An 18,304-nucleotide genomic window follows, 5' to 3' on the forward strand; every position below is an offset into this window, starting at 1 on the left:
CAAAATTCTTGTTAAGCATTTATGACTTCCCATTTGAATGATAAATATCTTAATGATCTCAGTTTTATTTGTTTGCAGGATGTTGTTTTCTTCATTTTGATGACAAAACTTAAAGAGAATACGATGCCTTAAAAATCTATTATGTACAGAAATTATCAAACACATTTAAACAAATATGTATTTTACAATATATTCTAATCCATAATGGTTAAATAATATACATGTAACGGATGATGCACATGACAATTTTAATTGAAATTTATCTTCACAGTGCAATAAAGGATCTGCACTCGCTGAATCAATCAACAATCAGATGTTTCAGCAGCAAGGCTTCTTCAGTGAATCATATAGTAACACTTTCCACAAGAATTTGTAAAAAGTGAAGTCCATGAAGTACCAGGCAGAGTCACAGCTGCTACTTATCACAGACTCAATCAATCAATCAAGTAAATTAAAGATGAATGCTAAAAGAATAATTACAAAGCAATCAACACATCAAAACCATCTTACAATAACAAAATATAAACCATGAGTAAAAAATTCACCAAACAAATTTACAGGAAACACTACTGTGAATCAAAGTGGAGGACGAGCCGACACATCAGGAAGAAAGCCACTATTACTCACTTCTACTTAAAGAAAACAAGAATTTTAATTTAGCTCCCCATACAATATGTGAGAACACGGGGCATATGTAAATTTGTCCCCAAACAAACATAGAAACAAGAGGGCTTTGCATTGTACTTTTTTATCCAGCTTCCTGCAGAACTTCATCGTAAGACTTATAAGTGGTGACAGAATGAACATTTGTCACATACATTGAGGGATAACCTATATTTCCCTGTTTAATCTGGCCTAAAATGTGTAAATAAGGATCCTTTTCAACCCGATATCTCACTATAATGCTAGTCTATTGTGCCGGGCTGAGGCTTACATTTCTTACCATGCTGAGTGACAATGGACTTATGTGGCGCTCAGATCTGGCAAAAGAAGCTTTGGTGTCACAGATTGCACACAGCTCTGATATCTTACTGTGGCGATACACTTTGAAGCCTTTCAGCGGTGCTCTAGCATGAACCGTGTGCAGGCTTCCCACTCTGATAATGGAAACAGCCCCAATATCCTCTCATTGACTAACAGAGCAACAGCTTACACTCGCTATTATGGAGATTACAAAAGGGAACCCTAAGCCTGTACTTTTAATTCACATTATTGTTAGACAGCTAGATCTCTGCTCAGAAGAGCATGTAGATTATAAAAGGGCTATATCCATTAAGTGGATCAGTACAATTTGTAATATTAATTCTTTTTTTCTGCTTCAAAATGTAAATTTGGAGATTCTTTCCACTTGTACCATTGTTTGTACATTTTTTGGGGTTGCATAATTTTTTTATGTGTGAAACTGAAACAAAGAGTGGACACAATATAAACTATATTCTATAAATCTTATGATCTCACAACTCTCTATATAAAGTTGGATGTATATGCATACTGTTGATCATACCATCACAAATTCTGTATTATATAATCACCCAGCTCTTATATGCGAAATGTGACTGTAAGAGATAAAGATACAAAGATTGTAATTTCATTATAATTTTATAATTTTTTGCAAAGCTGCTTTGGAACTGTGCTGACTTGCCAAAATGACAATAATATTAAATATCAGCAAAATGACAATAATCAAATACATAGTGACAGTGTTACCAGTATTCATAAGTTATATATATATATATATATGTAAATGTATATGCAAATCTTGTGTTTTTTTTTTAACAAAACACATATATTTTTAAATATGGATATGGATGAAAGTTTAATGTTGTTATAGGAAAAGTAAGGATTATGGGCATAAAATGAAACATCTCTTAAGGGGAGTGGAACTTGAGTTTACTGTACATTGTTTTGGGTGAAATGTAGTAAATGAACTCCTCGTCAAACACATTAGGCATCCCCCTGATGAGCCTAATGTGCATGTAAATATTTTAACAAGCAGAGAACCTGAGAACTGAATAACACAAACAATGTGGCATGCTAGGTAGTTTATTTATTTATTTATTTAATTATTATTATTATTATCAATGCTAATTTGTGAGATGAGCTTAGTGTTTTCTTGATGAATGAGGGCTAAATTCAGATTTAACAAAACAGTTAAATTATGCTACAGGACATTAGGATAAGACATATTTAATTGTGTTTTCAGTCTCAAAGAAAGCATATATTTTGTCAGTGTTTAGGCTAGGCTGTTCTAGCTTAGTTCTTTTTTCTTTTTCTTTCACACAACAGCTAAGTATCCAGCAAAATAATTTTACTTTAAATGTTACTCTTTTGAATGATTTCATTTGATCTTGCCAGGATATCCTTGATTGAGGTGACATCATGTCTGCAAGGGAAATATTCAGTATGACAGAGTTTAGACTGACAACAAAGGGACTACATTCATCATAATTCACTGTGCTAACTTTGTGAAAGTATCAGCACCAACCCTTCCACTCCCAGCTGTTTGTGCCTCCCTCAGACTGCAGTAGTTTATGAAGCCATCTTCTGATTGGAGTTGGTATTGCACCAGCAAAAATTGTGATTTTTTGTTTTGTTATTTACTTTGACTTTTTTTCTGTGTTCAGTGTAGACTAGTTCCTACTTGCATTAACAAGAGTTATTTGAATAGCATGCATAATAATCTGCAACATATTCCCTTTATAATAAAAAAAACACCTTAAGAGGATGAATATGAACCTCTTCTTTAAGCTGCTTTCATACAGGCAGATGAATGGAAATGGAGCAATTACTATATTGAGGTCATGATGGTAAGAACTGCATCATAGTCCTTTGAGAGGCCCATGTCTATGTAGGGACCTAGGAAAATTGTGGACTTAATGTTTTGAATGATTACTAAATAAATACTTGTGCTTAGAAGATGTGAGGCCAAATTCAAGAACTTCTACTGAATATATAAACAACTAAAAAATAAGCACATGCAAAAATATTTTTAAATAGTTTTCTTACAATTTAAGACAGCATAAAATTGTAGTTTTGATGTTTTTATTTTTCGCACACGGATGCCTTATAAACCCTTTCTTTCATATGAAGGGTAAAGGATGTAATGCATTATAATTATTCATAATGTGCTTTGTAATACATTAATCCTCATTTTGTTTTAGTAATTATTTATTTATTGTATCAGTTTAAATACATCCTCAGACAGAACTTGAAGTTTAGCAATGCCAGTGAAACCATGCTCCCCCAAAACCTTATCAAAGGCTAATTCAGTAATACTTTACTTAAAGCCTTTATGTATAATGCATTGTAGAAGTAGTTTTAATCTATTAATTATGCCTTATAATGCACCTTATAATGCATTGTACAATCTCAAGAATAATTGTAACCACAGTTAATAAATGAACACTTATCAATACACTACGCATTTCAAATTCGGTTATAATTAATTACGACAAGATATAATATCAATCAAACACATTATGAGTAATTATAATGCATTATAGCCTTTAACAACCCTTTATAATGCATTATACATAAAGGTTTAATTAAAGTGTTACTGCTAATTTGTTAACAAAATATCAGTATGTTAAGAGCATGGAAATGAAAATAACTTAAAAAGATTTTTTTTTTCCCTGTTAAATAAAACATGGTAATCACAAGTAGAAACCAATTTTCTTCTAAACTTCCTTCACAGCATTAATTTTAGAATTCAAATATAGCTAATTCTTAATCAACCTGGTAAATTTAAAGTTTAGAATTCTTTGAAAGTAATTAAATAAGGAAATGTCTGCAAATGTGGTATGTCATCTATGCAAACACATACACTTTTTCACTCATTCATGCTAATGAAATATTTCTGTATTTCAACGTTTTTATGTAGTATGATTTGAAAATATGGGAACTTTGTGTGACAGGATTCGTTTATAATCTGTGCAATGAATCATGACTGTATAGCATGAACAATGACTTTTCAAATGAATGCCACAGCAACTTGTAAATCTTATCCATCATCCTTGTACCCATAAAGATTCCAGCTCATGTAACTTAGAGTCGAATGAATGTCTTATACTTTCTTCTGTATTGTGCAACCAGAGTTGAAACTCTCTGGATTGAATGCTCTTAACAGGACCTCAGTACTCTTCTGAGTCTGCTTAAGAAATATTGCTGTGCATCAGACTAGTGAAAGCTGAAAGAGAAAAGCCTTTAGGGGAAACAGGAGTCTGTTTGTCATAGAAAGTACCAGAGCCTCAACCTGTGTCACTTTGGATTCCTCCACACGCTACATGATCCTCCCCGTTCCCCGCTAGCCTGGAGGCAAAAATCCGGGTGGAGAGGCCTGCAAGAACACATAGACGTGACAAATGATTGATTCCTTCCTAATTCTCTCAAATAAGATGTGTGTGTATGAGAAGAAAGATAAAGGGCAGGGAGAAGCGGAGAACGGACTGAAGTGGAGAGTGATTAGCAATGCCACCCTGTGTCCGGTAAACTCCCTGCTTGTAGCTAACTGGACATTGTTAGGCAAGCTAAATGTTATGCTGTCAGCTTATGACAATGGGATTAAAGATTTGGCCTAGAAATGCTGGTTTTGGATGGGATGAGGGAGATCGAGGCATTGGTCTGTTAAACGTCATGCTAATTGTCGGAAGGGAAGAACCTAGTCTTGAACACGAGGGAGGGGAGGCTAGAACTTTGAAACAAAGAAAGAGAAAAGAGCACTAGTACATTTCCTTGAGCCTCATGTTTTCCCACAATCTGAACAACAGTGGATAAGTGAAGTAGCTGATCTGACAGAAAATCTTTCTGAGTTGGCGGTGAGTCAGTTCTACTAGTTTCTACTGTGCCACTGCTATGGAATGGAATGACAAAATCCATTTAAAGCACCATTGTATGTAAAGACATCAAGTAAGTAGATGTAGCTAAATATATGAGGCTGCAATGCATGTTTTCCCCCCTAAATTATTTAACACAAATGATTAGATGATTTTAACCACGTAATCAAACATTATCTACACTGTAAAACCCGCCAAGTTAACTTAACTCAAATCGTTTGAGTAAACCGATTGCCTTGACTGTAATACCCGACAAGTAAACTTAACTCAAATGGTTTGAGTAAACAGATATCCTTAAGTTATGTTAACTCAAACCGTTTGAGGAAACCGATTGCCTTAAACCATTTAAGTTGAAAAAACTAACAGTTACGAGTACTCTGAACTTAATTCAGTTGAGTTCCCTGAAAGAAGATATACATTGCAATTAAGTGATTAAGTGATTAATTGAGCTTTAATGATGAACACCTGCTGTTAACAAACAGAATCACTGAAGAAAAGAGAGACAGGAACAACAGCTGACTTCAGACACAGCCTCACTCAAACCTGACAAGTTATGTTAACTCAAACCGTTTGAGGAAACTGATTGCCTTAAACCATTTAAGTTGAAAAAACTAACAGTTACGAGTACTCTGAACTTAATTCAGTTGAGTTCACTGAAAGAAGATATATATTGCAATTAAGTGATTAAGCGATTAACTAAGTGACTTAATTATTTGAATGCAAAGTTTTAAAACTTACAGGGTTTAAATCAAGGCAATCTGTTTACTCAAACGGTTTGAGTTAAGTTTACTTGTCAGGTTTTACAGTGTGATTTTTATACAGTCTGACAAAAGTATATATGTTTTGAGGCATCAGGTGACTTTATTTCAGGTTTAACTATATAAATATTTCCAAAGAAGCCTTAAAAGTGGCTTAAAATGTTGCAAGCCAAAGGTGGCAGATCTGAAAAATATTCTTAACTTAAAAATAATGCTTTCAAGGTGTGCTTCTGTACTTTGTATAATACTGTACTGAATTTAGTCAATCTGTGCACTGCTGTACCCCCCTCTCTGCTCTCCATCTTGAATAAGACACAACTCATAAACAAGAGACCTTTTTCATCATAGACATTTATCTTTCATTGTTTTAGCATCATGTTTGTGGTTTTTTTTTTAAAGTGACTGGTATTTGTGTAAAATTCATGTTCCCTTTCAGTCGGTCATGTTCAACGTTACATCAGAAAGAGACTGATGAATGGGGTCTCGCCCGAGAGCCAATTCACCTTCGAGTGGTAACAAAATGAGCCAATGGTGGGCTGGTGACTAGGGTGATCTGAGGGTTTCCATGTGGGCTTCCCTGACGAGCAAGCCTCCTCAGGCCACACCCCCCTCACAAATGCCGCAGCTGGTTGAGTTTCCGGATGAGTTTGCTGGACCCTCTCAGCAGGATCCCAACATCTCATTTGGGGTTCAGGACGAGGATGGGAGTGTCGATTGCTGCTTCACAAGGCAGGCTTGAGTCATTGGGAGAGGAAGATTTGCCTGCGTTGCCTCCCTCTGGGACGACAGCGTTGCCTGAGTCTGATCCCGAATTGTTAGCAGTTCTTGGAAGGCACCTTTAACTTCCCGAAACCATTCTGGTGCTACCTCTGCCTTCAATGGTGGGGAGGCCAAAGGGTATGCAAGAATACCCCCAGTGATGTGCTCTGTTGCGTTGCAATTGTGTCCTCAGAGCGTCTCCACCTGGTGTGTTGGTCCTAAGCTCTCATCCAAGGCCTGTAAGTTCTCATCCACGCTTGTGGCTAAGGCTTACAGAGTGGAGGGTCAGGCTGCTTCAGCTCTGCTCACCATGGCCACCCTTCAGGTCTACCAGGCCAAGGTGCTTAGGGAGCTACACAAGGGTTGCTGACTCAGAGGTCTTGCAGTAGGTGTGCACTGCTTCTGACCTTGCCCTCTGGGCAATGAAGATCACTGCACGCTCCCTGGGTCAGGTGATATCCACTTTGGTGGTCCAGGAGGGCCACCTATTGCTGAACCTGGCAGACATAAGGGAGTCTGACGGGTGACCCGGAGTTGGGGATGTCAGCTCTTCAGAAGATGGTAGCAGGACCACTCCTTCCCCCGGAGGAGGGCCAGGGGAGAATCCTTTGTTTTGTTTTATTTTTGTTCCACCACTGGTCCCATGGCTGGTGGTACCCAAACCTTCATTAAAAGAGCTCTTTTCTCTACCTCTACTTGCAGGTTTTGGTGGGTTACAGCCAGTTGCGTGTTTTGAACCAAGCTCTTCACAGACGCTGTTCAAGATGTTAATGCCCAAGCGCATTTTCAAATGTATTCATCTGTTGGATTGGTTTGCAATGATCAACCTGAAGGACACATACTTTCATATTCTTCCTTGACACAGTTTCTTTGGTTTGCTTTTGAGGGGCAGGCATTTCAATCTGGTGCTTCTGGTGCTTAGACGCCTAGTCTGTCAGGGTCTTCAGGTCAACTGTGAAAAGAGCAAACTCTCCCCTGTGCAAAGGATCTCTTTTCTCAGTATGGAAATAGGCACAGATGCTCTGGCGCACAGCTGGCCACTGGGCCTGCACAGGTATGCATTTCCCCTAGTGAGCCTTCTTGCACAGACATTGCACATGCGTCCCGATCTTTGGAACTTACATCTCCTCTTACATCTACATCACGTCTGTGCTTTAAAGTGGAACCTCTTTGTCACTTGGTGTTCTTCACCTCGTGAAGACCCCTGGAGATGTCCGATTGGGTCACTGCTTTCCTTTCTTCATGAAGGGTTGGAATGAAGGCTGTCTCCTTCCACTCTGAAGGTCTATGTGACCCCCATTTTGGCTCACCATGACCCTGTTGATGGCAAGTCTCTTGGGAAGCATGATCTAGTCATCAAGTTCATGAAAGGGGCCAGGAGGCTCAATCCACCTCACCCTAATCAAGATTCCTCTTGGGACCTTTCAATGGTTCTATCCGCACTGCAGAGGGCTCCCTTCAAACCCTTGCTCTCAGTAGTGCTAAAGTTTATATAATTGAAAACTGCGCTCATGATGACGAAGCATGCCTGGAATTTGGGCTGGCCAACTCAACAGTTCAACAAAGTTCCCACCACTCCTTTTAGAGATCAGGTGGTGAACTTGCAAGTGCTGCCTACAGAGGAGGCAGACCCAGCCCTGGTGCTGCTCTGTCCAGTATGTGCGCTATGCACTTACGTAGACAGAACTCACTGCTTCAGGACCTCAGACCAGCTATTTGTTTGTTACAGAGGCCAGTAGAAGGGAAAGGCTGTCTCCAAGCAGAGGTTATCCCACTGGATAGTGGATACAATTGTCTTGGCTTATCAGGTTCGTGCCCCCTAAGTGCCACTGAACTAGGAATGTGGCTTCCTCCTGAGTGCTGGCGCATTGTACCTCGCTAACAGTCATCTGTAGAGCTGTGGGCTGGGCGACACCTAACACATTTGCAAGATAATAAGAGAATAATCTCTCTGTAGAGCCAGTGTCCTGCTGGGTACTGCTCGGTGTCAATCCACTTGCTGTGCCATTCAACTCCAAGGACTGGATGGGTGTGCTATTCTCCTCAGGTGAGTTCGACAGAGCCCTGGGTTCCTCCAGCACTGTTGTTGTCCAGCACTTGCGTGGATGCCCTTCGGTCAGCCCCTGTGTTGGACAAGGTGCCTCCATGTGTTGTGATTCCCATGTGTGTATTTCCACAGTAAGTCTCTTGATAGCGTGTGTCTTTCCCTTAGCAAGCCACCTTGCCATCTCTGTCGTTGGTACCTCAGAGATTCTTGTGTATCACCGTCATGTGGTTGGTACCTGCCCTTGTAAGTTATCCTACGAGCAGGCAGCCTGCTAGCATATGTCCAGCTGCAATATGCGATCCAGTGTATTCTGTGTCTGGTATAGGCCCTCACTCGTGCTGGCCTCATGACAGGGTAATATCGCTCACATGGCTCACTGGAAGGCAGCCATGTGGCATTTTGTAAGAGACCATTTGTCAGTCTCTTTCTGACATAATGTCGAATGTGACCGCCTGAAAGGGAACATCTAGGTTACATACAGTTTGTAACTCTCGTTCCCTGAATGAGGGAACGGAGACATTACTTCCCTTTGCCACGTTGCTGTTCCGCTGAATGGCTGAGTCACTTATATATATACAGGGGTGCACATAAGTGGTCCGCAGGTCCGCATGCGCAACCAAAATAAAAAAAATGCGTAATATAAATATGTTCTGACAGTGCATTTGCGTACCGACATGGTTGACAGCTGTTAATACACAATTACCATTTTAGATCACAAACTGTACTATTTAAGTTTTATACCTGAAACTATAAATCTAGGCTATGCCATGCTGTTTTCAAAGCACAATGCAAAACTGTGTCATTTATCCACTGATGCTCTTTGATCAGCAGCAGATTAAAGAGCTAAATCCGGAAGCGCGTATACATACTTGACCGCCAATCCGTCAAAATAAAAGCCTGCTGATTTTAAGTTTGAATATGATGAAAAGGCTGTTATTTATTTATTCTTAGACGTTTTTATCCAAAGCAACTTAAAATTGAGGAATACATAAAGCTATTCTTCTTAAAGAGACAAACAAAGAAAATAGCAATAAATATTAGCATTTTATTTTTAAGTTTACTTTAAAATAAATGTATTTCTATTTAAAACTAGGACTGCCTTTTATTTTTAATAATATTATCACACACTATTATTTAGTTTATTTACTATTATTTTATTAAAAAAAAAAAAAGCTAAATCAATAAAGTGCAATAATATTATAACTATTATTAACTATTCAGTTATATTTAATGGGTCACGCTATATGCAGTGTGAGGACAAAACCAAATCTCCAGGTTCCTTTCTGAGAACCAGGCTGAAAAAATTATGTGCACCCCTGTATGTACACACACACACACACACACACACACACACACACACACACACACACACACACACACACACACACACACACACACACACACATATATATATATATATATATATATATATATATATATATATATATATATATATATATATATATATATATAATTTGACAATACATTGATTGTGATCATATGTGTCAATTGATATGTGCATGCAACATTTGTTTAAATGTGAAAATTCTAATGATGCATGCATCATTGTTCATAATTTCAGTCCGGTTCTCTATTAGCTTGTTTTGGCACTGAATGAGCTAATATATAGAAAGTTTGTATTCACTCTAGCTCTCACACAAGCCACATTGGTTCCAGTGTCCTTTTAGACAATATTCTTAAGAGTGGTGTTTAGGAAGTCAGGTGTTTGAAAAACACAATAAAACAATACATATTAATGGCATGTTGATAAATTAAATAATGCATACATTTATTTGTAAATGTAACTTCAATATATATAAAAATTATGAAGGCAGCATGAGACCTAAATAATTTTAACCTTCGACTAACAAGTTTCTCGACTGGTAAACCAAAGTCAGTGTATACAAATTAAACCAATTTCGATAATGCCAAGTTCTCTTCCTTGTTTGAGACAATATTTCTGAATAGTTTAAATGGCCAGTCATTCGAGCGAGCTGGGGAGAAGGAGCGATCTAATAGTTAATTTCTGGAGTCCTTTAGCAGTGGCCATTGGCTGGGCAAACAGCAGTTGTGATGGACTGGTTTCAAATTGCAGATGATAGATGCAAATTGCTGCCTTTGACCACTTTCCAGTGTCCAATCTGACTGTGAGAGAGCTCTTGATTTCCTCTCTCAGCATCGGAGCAGCTCATAAACCCAGGATGCTGCAACATTGAGACCTATTAAGTTAATGGATTGACCCTTCTGGTGATGAAGTTGTTATTTGTGGGATACCTATGCAACATTTCGTGGAAAGATTGGAAATGCAAGATGACCATTTCTATCATGGGTGTCTAGTTTGAGGTTGACTTATTTTATATGCTATTATTGCTATTAATGCAATTATTTGAGGGTCCTTATAAATTTAATTTACTTAACGGCCACAAAAGAAGCTAATTGAACTAGTAGGCCAAGAATAATAAAGGTAATTGTTGATCATATGATATTTAAAATTCAAAGGCTTCTTAATGTTTTTGTTTTGTTTTTGAGAAATATAGTTCGTAGCCAACAAAAATATGTATGTGTAACCATCATTTGCAAGGCGATCCCCTTCACTGAATCCCATTCTGATGAAACCCTCTACATCCATTTTAAGGCTGACTCCTCTGATTAAACTCCGCTACATGATGAGTATGTGGGGGAGTGCAGGGGAGGTGATTTTATAAAACGGTGATTAGTGTAATTACTCCTGTTGCTAATTGTTCTTTTAAAATTTATGTACTCACCATCATTAGAAAGTCACTGCAATACTGCTAACGCTAGCCCCGACTCGATCAATTATTCAGGCCCATTTGCCTTTGAATCTGTCACTGACACTTTACATTGCGAGCTCTAGCTTGTAGCAGCACTTGGATAAATGCTATACAGGGGCAGCCCCCCTGAGAGAGCTATACTTTCAAGAAGCTTATTTCATGTAGAGCGCATGGTGTACTTTTGACATGTCACTTAAAATCAGGAGGAAACTCTTCAGCGAGTCCATGCTCCCTTGTCTTAAATAAATCATCATATGTCTGTTGAAACTATGTTACACCCCTAAGTCTTTTAAATACAGCTTTTTGAATAAGCTCTTTTGCACTACAATCATTTTTTCTGCTTTTTTTTCTATATGTTTACGTCACTGGTTAGCACTCTATCTGCCATGTGCCTTGTGCTTTAATTAACTGCGATTTATTTTTAACTTGCTATATATATATATATATATATATATATATATATATTTATATGTATATATATATATATATATATATATATGTATATATATATATATATATATATATATATATATATATATATATATACGTATATATTTATATATATATATATATATATATATATATATATATACATATACATATATACATATACATATATACATATACATATATATATATATATATACATATATATATATATATATATATATACATATATATATATATATATATATATATATATATATATATATACATATATATATATACATATACATATATATATATATATATACATATACATATATATATATACATATATATATATATACATATATATATATATACATATATATATATATACATATATATATATATATATATATATATATATATATATATATATATATATATATAATATATATATATATATATATATATATATATATATATATATATATATATATATATATATATATATATATATATATATATATATATATATATATATATATTCGTGGGAAGTTGTGGCCAAGTGGTTAGAGCGTTTGACTCCTAACCCTAGGGTTGTGGGTTTGAATCTCGGGCCGGCAATGAGCAAGGCATCAAACCCCCAACTGCTCCCCGGGTGCTGCAGCATAAATGGCTGCCCACTGCTCCGGGTGTGTGTTCACAGTGTATGTGTGTTTTCACTGCTCTGTGTGTGTGCACATGAATTCTGAGTATGGGTCACCATACTTGGCTGAATGTCATGTTACTTTCATATAAATTAAAGTACTAAATTAAATAAAAAAACTAACACTCAAATATACAGACAAAAGTATTAAAACTTTAACCAAAAAATGTAAATAGAGAATATGAAAAATAAAATTCAACTTATCAACAAAAACTATAATAACTTATCAATGATACTAAAATAACACTGGTGCCATAAACCATACAGTATATTCACTGAATGCGCTTTCAGTGTATGCCTCTTTCACAATTAAAAGCCATGCCATCCTAGACCTTTCCGCAGAGTCGGGCATTCCTGAAACCTTCTAGACTTTTCAGTATGCTAGACTGTGACACTGGACCAGGTTCACTTAGAAAGCTGAATTGGAAAAGGTCAGTTCTATGTGTGTGTCTGTTCGTGTATGCGTGTATGTTTCCGTTCAGCACAGTGCAAGCTGGCAGGACGGCAGTGGATCCATGGCAGCTGTTTTGTTCAATGTTTCATGCGCTCAGCCACAGCTACTCTAAATGAGAGTTAATATTGCAGGGGGGCCTTCCACTCCGGACTGGCCTTGTCACATACACTGAGTGTCAGCCCCTCTCCCTGTGACACTGCCTGAGAGGACTTCTCTCCCTCTCTCCATCCCTGGGAGACAGTCATGGAGTCTGTCTGTCCTTTCCGATCTGGTTTGGTCTGGGAGACAGAGTTAGTGTGAATGTTGTCCTCCAAAGGAGGAATAAGAATAAGAATAGGCCCTGAAAATCATCAGGCTGCTGACATAGGCTTCCTTGCATCTACTGGTCAGCTTCAGTGTTTGTGTGAAGTTAAATATGCCTTCTGGCTGCACGACAAACAGCTGTGTCACAATGGTGCTTGGTAAAACTCTGCAGAAGACATTATTAGAGGCAGTACTATATGAATATAAGATCATTTCAATATGTTTGTAAGCAGTGAACTTTGCTGGTTTACTGGACAACAATTAAACCAGTTCTGATCGCACATGATCATCCATATGAAAGTGAAACTTACAGTTTAAATATTTAGAATCAATGTACTGTAACAACTTTAGAATAGGGAACACTTATTCACTATTAACTACGACTTTTCCCTCAGTAAATTCCTAATTTGCTGCTTATTAATAGTTAATAATGTAGTTGTTAAGTTTAGGTATTGGGTAGGATTAGGGAGGTAGAATAAGGTCATGTAGAATAAGTGTGCTTAATTAGTGCTAATAAATAGCTAATATTCTAGTTGCATGCTAATAAGCCACTAATTAAAAGACCCTAAAATAAAGTGTTACCAAGGCTGGAATTACAAAAATAGTAAAACGTTTTTTTTTTTTTTTTTTTTTAAGATAGTGTTGCATGTGTACACACACACAAAGTGAGTGGGTTTGTAGATTTGGAAGTATTCCATCCACATTGGTGCAGCTGCATAAGAAAAACAGATGCTGAGCTATCCCAAACGCCCCGTGTGTCTCATGCTATCTATCAGGAGGAAAGAGAGAGTAGCCATCTCAGCCTGTAGAGTCACCACAGCGACGCTTTGACAAAGACATCTGTAAGATGGCACGGACACACAGCGCCATCACACACACACTGTGCTTTGGCCGTTGCCAGGCATCAGGAGCTGTTGTGTTTAACATTCAAATGTTGTGATGAGAAACACAGGATGTTTGTTTTCAGAGTAAATGCTGCTTTGTATTTCTACAGATGTGTTTAAAAAAAAAATGATGGGGTATCTTGACAATATAATTACAAATAATATTCACTTGTTGCAAGTCTATTTTTTTATAAGTTTATTTTCTATATGACCACCCAAAACGTGGCCAAACTGATAAATCATCTTATATCATTTCAGTCTTTATAAGTAAAAATGTCCAAAGTAAAAGTCATGGAATATCAATATCAGTGATGACTTTCCTTGACTAACACAATGATTTTATATTAAAGATGACTTCAAGAAGCTCATACAATGGGCTCTGTGGTTTCACCCTACATAAATTATTGCTTTTCTCTATTTTTTTGCAAAGCCAGACGGTCGTTGTGTTACCACTGGGTATAGAAAGAATCACCCACTGCTCATTTTGTTGCTCAGTCTGAAATGAAGATAGACAGTTTGTTGTTTTATCCAGTTGTATTTAAATCTGTGTTCCATCATCAATATGGGAAGATATAACACCAACATGTCAGAAAAAGAATGATTCGTAAACTCAATCAGCTGTAGCTAATCACCTTCTCAGTGGCACACAAAGCCATTTGACTTTCAACTGTAATCAGTTGTGGTCATTTTGATCAGCTCAGCATGAAAATAGATTTCCTGGAGCATGGCTTGTATGAGAGGGTTACAAGAAAAAAGCCACTCCTCAAGAAAGGCCACATGCAGTCACAACTGAGCTCTGCCAAAACACACCTTGAAGATCCTGAGGTAGATGAAACTAAAATGGAATTATTTAGACTCAACTCCAAATTACATGTCTGGCAGAAATCCAGTACAGCTCACCATCTAATTAACAGCACTCCTCCAGTAAAGCATGGAGGCGGTGTTGTCCTGTTCTGGGGATGTCTCTCTCCAGCAGGGACTGGAGCAATTGTCAGGATAGAAGGAAAATGGATGAGGCAAAATTCTTGAGGAAAATCTGCTGCCCTCTGCCAGAAAGTTTTCAATGGGAAGAAGGTTTACTTTCCAACATGACAAGGATCCAAAGCACACATCAAAACTGAGCACACAGTGGTTGAAGGAGAAAAAGGTGGATGTCCTTGTATGACCTAGTCAGAGCTCAGACTTAAACCCCTTTGAAAATCTGTGGAATAACTGCAGTCCACAAACACTCACCATCAAATTTAACTGAACTTGAGCAGTTCTGCAAAAAACAAAACAAGAGAGGGCAAATATTGCAAAGTCTAGATGTGCAAAGTGAGCATAGAGACAAATCCCAATTTTAAAGCAAAATGTGGTTTAAAAAATACTGTCACAAGGAGGTGATCCTTTGTACAACTCACTGATTCTGTTTATTTATTTACATGTTGGTGTTATATATTTCACATTGGATGTTATAATTTGCTATGATTGAGTAAATACAGTTGGATAAAACAAAAACTGTGTCCGTCTTCATTTTAGACTGCAAAGCAACAAAATTTGATTTATTTGAAAAGGAAGTGATTCTTTACTATACCAACTGCAATTCTTTTTCAGTTTCACTGTTTACTCCTCATGAGCATCAAATGGGTTCCAGCAGATTAGTTGGGACAGACTTTAACATGTCATTGGGTTTTTTTTTTTGTCGTATGAAAAAGGATGACCATCAAATAATGAGATGTGCCTGCAGGGCCCTCTCGCCTGCCTGTAAAGAACTCCACAGCTGTATCTCTCTCTCCCTCTTTTCACCCTTTCTTTCTCTCCATCTCTCACCTGGTGTGCCCTGGGGTAAGGGGTGAGAATGAGTATCAGTGATCTCTATCCCCATCCTTCAGTCACTGTCCTGGACTCTGCCCTGTAGGAAGAGTATTTATTTATTTATTTTCAGAATCGGGTTCAAGGGAAGTACAATTGTGATTTAATTATGATTTCTTTTTTTATGACAGCTTTTGATTAATATCAAATTATTTAAGATTATATGGATAGAATTAGACTAGATTTGAAAATAACAGATTATCTTGACTAGACGTTAAATTTTTGACAAACAAAAGGATTTATTTAGTGTGTTATTACATTAAATGAAATTGACATTTAAAATGACAGTTGTGCTTTTTTTTGAAAAGCTGACAACTTGCAAATAATTTTAGAAAGAATAAATGTAGTGGTTTAAAATGATACAGTGAAAAATAGAGATGCTAAAATCTGTCTGTCGAGTTTTTAATTTAATTTTCCTGATGCAGCCATAGATCAGTGCATAGCTGGCTTTACTAATGAACTTTTAGAAGAGATGTGGTTCATAAAACTGAAATTCATGGCTTGAACACTTCTATTCAGGGCTTGGGGTCTGTGAACCTACAGTTTATGTAATATTGATTGATGAAGAAATCTACTGTATCACATTGATCGTGAACATTTTCCACAATGAAAATGATTAAAATACAGCAGTTTGGCCTTTAATGGATCTGCAGCTCGTTAAAGGTAAGACATAAAGTCTGCTTCAGACCTGCACGAGTAAAAATGAGAGGGTGGTGGTCAGCCTTCTGCCTCTCAGGACATGAGTTATAGCTTTCAGTGCAAAGAAGATGAAGTACAGGAAACCAGACAGGTGAAGTGAACAAGTTATTTTGAGTTCAAACACAGATGTTATGTTGGGTTTAGTTATTATCTACAAGTACCTCAATGTTATACAGTGCGAGATCATATAACAGATTCAAATTGAGAAGAGGAAGCTGAATGAGACCGTTGACGCTGACCACCTGGGGTGTGACTAATCCACACACACACACACACACACACACACACACAAACAGTTTGCTGGTGCGGCTGCTTCAAAGGTTGTTTTTGTGAACATCATAATCACATAACACATTGCAGCTGTTGGCTGTTAAGGATTATAGCAAAGGTGACGTTAGCCGGGGGATTAGCTGATTTTCCTTTCACCAGCAATTTATGTCATATTAAGTGAAACAATTTTGTAGGGTAAATAAATCATTGTTGTTTTGTAACAGTGATTTAGGATTTCTTTATTTACACTTGTGACTAAGATGCTGGTTAAGGCACTTGAAGTGTCTTATATTCTCCGATGCTGCATTTAAAAAAAAAAAAAAATCAAGAATACAGTAAAAATAATAATAATAATAATAACAAAATAATAAAAATGTTGCTAATAATATTTCGCAATCTAATTTTCAGCAGCCATTAAATCCTCTGTGTAACATGATGCTGATTTGGTGCTCAATATTTTTGTGGAAACAAGGATACTTTTTCAGAATTTTTGGATGAATGGAAAGTTAAAAAAAAAATGGCATTTATTTGAAATAAAAATCTTTTGTCAGTTTCCACTGCTCTTTTATTAGCTTTGACAATTACATGCATCCTTGCGGAATAAATATTCCTTTTAAATGTCTTACTAACCCCTTTATTGTATATATACATTAAAGAAATAGATTATTAATAGTTCATTAAGTTCATTATATTTAATAAATTATAAAGCATTTAAAAGTGGAAAGAGAAGTTATCTGGAGGCCAATGTGCACATAGTGGACGCTATTAAAATATTTTGAATTGCTGTGTATGATAGTGCACCTAATGTAAGTGTCCACACTGAATAATTAAATCATTCAGATAGTGCATTTATTTTGTTTGTTCACCATAAAGCTTTGACATTGCCTGAAGGTGATTAACATGTTGTCACTAAACCATTTGCTTTCATTTTTTTCAACAATGCCTTTGCCCAAAACATTTCTGCTATTTTGAGGATTAACCAAAGTAAAGGTAGCAGGTTGATACTGGTGGATCTTTGCATTTTTCTGCTGCTCACTGATCCAATTCATTAGATAAGATGGCTTGTGTTCACTCCACCTTGTGCCTCTACCATTCAGTGAGGATCAGGCATTTATAATCCCTGGATTTTATATCCACCAAAACAGCTTGGTCCCATCAGCAAATTGCAATGGCATATGGTATAGGTTTATGATTCATCTGGCACTTGCATAGCAATGAGGCCCCATTATCCATCACAAAACACAGGGAAAACCTTGTAATGTTAAATTATGCCAGTGGCTGGGAGTGGTGCTGCTGGACGCGTGGGCGGCATGTGTTTGTGCTTATAGAACTTGGAGCATCTGAAGTAGTAAAGCACCTCCTCTGATTGCATCTCTGTAGTGGGCAGGCTGGATTATGGGCGGTGTTGGCTGAGCTGGTCTCAACTGGAATAGTCTGTGTTCCTCCAACAGTCAATGACAACTGGAACATGTTGCTGACTGCTTTATAGCTGATTTGAGAACAAATCACCTTTAGATCAC

This window comes from Carassius auratus, chromosome 5 (genome assembly GCF_003368295.1).
Source record: "Carassius auratus strain Wakin chromosome 5, ASM336829v1, whole genome shotgun sequence".
Lineage (NCBI taxonomy): Eukaryota > Metazoa > Chordata > Actinopteri > Cypriniformes > Cyprinidae > Carassius > Carassius auratus.